The following is a 3,760-nucleotide window of genomic DNA, read 5'->3' on the forward strand; positions in this document are numbered from 1 at the left end:
TGTTAGGGGAGCGGGGAATCTAATCAAATACTAATTCAAAAATCAACCCAGATTCAAAGGTCCACAAACCTACCAGAGAACTCAGCACAGGCGTAGCCAGGCAGCACCACTGCCAGTTGCTGTGATGCTGCGGTTGTGGCTATTTCTGCACCCTTCTGCAAATGGGGCACCTAGGGCAGCTGCCTTATTCACTTCTCCCTTATTTTCCTAAAGAGTGCTGACAGACATGCAGCTCCCCACTAACTCATGGCGCTTCACAGAAAGCTTCTTCCCCCTAGCCCTGCCCCTCCCCTCCCAGCTCCGGTCCTGTCTTCAGGATGCCAGGGGGCAGAAGGGAGGGGAGGGAGCTCCGGGCTGGGGTTTGCCCAGCCTGAACTGGAGAGGGAGGGGGTTGCAGGTGCTGCAAGGCAGGGGGCTCCAATACACCTGCCCCTCCCAGCTTAGGCTGTGCATACCCCACCCCAGAGCTCCCTTCCCTCCCATCCTGCAGACAGCACTGGGGGCAGGGCTGGGCTGAATCAGCCCAGCCCTGATGGTGCACAGGGACTAATAGAAGTTAATGAAGATGCTCATCTGAGCCCTCATTAAAGTGTTTTGCATCTGTGCACTTCTGTCAGGGCATGGCTATAGAGTACTTTCAGTGGGCCGATGACATGACAAATGTCACTTCTGTCAGTGCCTGAAGTTCATGTAAATCCTTCCCCAGAGGTTTGGGCTTCACCACTCCAAGCAAAATAAGGGGCTCAGAAACCAAATGACCTTGTAAACAAAAACACCCAAGATGATTATTGCTCTTTATTCAGTGCTTGAACCTACTGCATGACAAACTCAACAGGGAATATTACCTGAGTACTAACTACTGAGTACTACCTTAGGGTTAAATCCAAACACTGCTGTTCAGAAGTGCCAAAAAATCCCCATTCTATGAGCTCTGTACATTATGATGCTTTTTCTTGCGTTAACTGAATTTAAGCCATTTTTTACAACCTGAAAATTGCTGTGAAAAAACACTTCAAACATCTAGCATAGCAGAGGGTTAGATGCAAACTGTGATGTCTGGCTCCCTTTATATTTGTATAATATAAACACTAGGGCTGCATCCAGACAAGTGCGGTATGTGGCACCGCAGACTCATCTGTGGCACCACACACTACACATTCAGGTGTTCTCTGTGCTGCAAGGAAGCAAGCAGTGCAAGGGGGTGTGTTTGGACTCCGGGAGATCCCGGAGTCAAAAAAAACCCATACAAAAAAAAGTGGGACAGCACACAAGGGCAGCGTGCACTGGCCAAAACCAGAGCCTGGCCAGCCAGAGCCACACTCTAGCTGCCGGCCAGGCTCCAAGCAGCAGGACTGCTGTGGCTGCAGCTCCCAAAGGCCCCCAAAACCCAAGGTAAGGTTGCTGGTGCTGGCCCCAGACTCCCCTATCCCACCCAGGGTAACCTGCCTCATGCCAGAGGGTGCATGGCATGGGCATTCCCTGGGGTCAAGTAGCACCAGCACAAGGTATGCTGCTGCTTCTTGTCCCCAGGGATTCAAATGTCCATGCTCGTGTGGGCAGTTTAGGAGTGTTACAGTTAACACTCCTCGCTTTAGTGTTAAGAAAGCTGACTGTACATATCTTAAGCCATTCAACCAGTTGAGGATCATAGGAAAGTAGGACTGGAAGGGACCTCACAAGATTATCTAGTCTAGCCCCTCTGCTCAAGGCAGAATCATCCCTAACTAAACCAACCCAGCCAAGTATCCGTCCAGTCTGCTTGCAAAGATTTCCCTAGGTAGTTTGTTCCAGTGCTTGACCACACTCAGAGAAACTTCTTCCTACTCTCCAATTTAAATTTCCTCTGCTATAGTTTGAGGCCATTGTTCCTAGTCCTGTCTCCATGTTCTTGTGTTTTGTTTTTCCATACATTCATCAACCCTACACACATTTGGCTGCTTTACACTATTTGGGATGAGATCCCAGTTCCCCATGTCTCCATCTTTTTAAAGGGTTTCATGTCCCTAATCCTTGCTTCTTATGTTGAATTTCCACAGCTCTGATTATACTTGCATTCAGTGCAGGGTAATTCAAGAGTTCATCATTACTGGAACTGATGAAGTGCCCCCAGTATAAAGTTAACGCAGGGAAGATCAGAAGCAGGTCCCGTATTTCTAAATCACATAATTACCTGGAAACCTCATTTCATTTCATTGGAACTTGGAACATTGTAGCTGCATTTATTAGACAATATGTAAATGATACCTGACTGACAATAAGCAATTGAGCTCAAATCACTTCTGCGTTCCATAGCTTTTCTCTAATGGCCTTTTGAAAGGCTTTTCTGACAGCCGGGTGGGCAATGACATAACTTTAATAATCCCCTCCTCTAGGCTCCAAAGTTAAAAATGAAGCTTCATAATCGAGCAACAGAAGTTCAAAGATACATTATCTTAATGCATTAATTTCTCTATTGTTCGTGTCCAGTGCACTGGAAAAAAAGACGCATTGTTCTGACATGCTTCACCACGAGTGTTAATGTTCTGTTGGCAGGATTGCCTTGGAGATAAGTGGAGTTTATGCATCAGGCAAAGATGGAAACGAGGCCTCTTGAAACCAAGCTGTAGTGTCCCCATCGAATCCAATTAGAATAATCTCACAAAATGGTTATGCTAATCCAAAGGCAGTCAGGAAAATAAAGACACCAACAGGCCTGACGTCTGGTAAGCCTGAGAATCAAATCACTCTACACTCTGAACAGGAGACCAACAATCTCTACAACAGGCTGAGCAAGCCCCCTAATTCCACCCCCCTCCAATCTCTGGGAAAATTTGGGTCTGGGTCCTAGCTTCGTGGTTTGGGGCATCTCCATCTGAAGTCTGTGGATCTGCAGGATCCTCCAGATTGGAGAAGGGCTCCCACCTGAAGCCCTACCAGTTTCAAGGAGAGTAGTTTGCAGGACAAGGCCAGAACAGGCAGAACCTATAGGCATTTAAATGCATGCGCTGGGGTTGGGGGAGCAGGGCACTTTAATTAGAGCAGCTCTGAGAGCTGCCTTAATTAAAGCACCTAGAGAGTCTCGAGTATCAGCATTCCCATGCTTCAAAATGATGGCAGGGACGCTTTATCTGAAGTTCTTTAGACAAACTTTAGATAAAAAGTGTCCCCACTGCCATTTTGAAGTGCGGGGACACTGATACATGAGACGCTTTGGGTCAGGATTGCTGACACGAGATGTGGAGGCTGGCTGGAGTGCGGTACTTACCACACTCCAGCAGACTCGATTAACTGAGTCTGCTCCAATGTGCTGTAATTACATGTAATTACAGCACATTGGAGCAGCCTCCATCCTCATGTAGAGGCAGTCTGTGTTCTTAAAAGTTTATGAAATGCAAAACTCCAGAACTTTTGGCTCAGAGATGATACCTTTTATTAGACCAACTAAGAAATCACAAAAAAGAAAGAAAAAGAAAAAAGAAATATTTTTTTGTGATTTTGTTTTTGCAATTTTGTTTTTTTTTGCAATTTCTTAGTAGCTTTAATAAGTGGTATCATCTCTGAACCAAGAGTTCTGGAGTTTCGCATTTCTTTGTCTCAGACCAATGCAGCTACCAAATACATCCACTTAAAAATTTATAGGATTTATTAGGGCATGGGCACGCGCGCGCGCGCACACACACACACACACACACACACCCCCCCCCCCCGTTTTATTATGAGCACTCCAAAAATAACTTAGGAATGGCAATAAGTGATTTTGTTGTATATTCAGCCAAGTCGT

This window comes from Alligator sinensis, unplaced genomic scaffold, assembly GCF_000455745.1.
Source record: "Alligator sinensis unplaced genomic scaffold, ASM45574v1 scaffold13_1, whole genome shotgun sequence".
In the NCBI taxonomy this organism is placed as follows: Eukaryota; Metazoa; Chordata; order Crocodylia; family Alligatoridae; genus Alligator; species Alligator sinensis.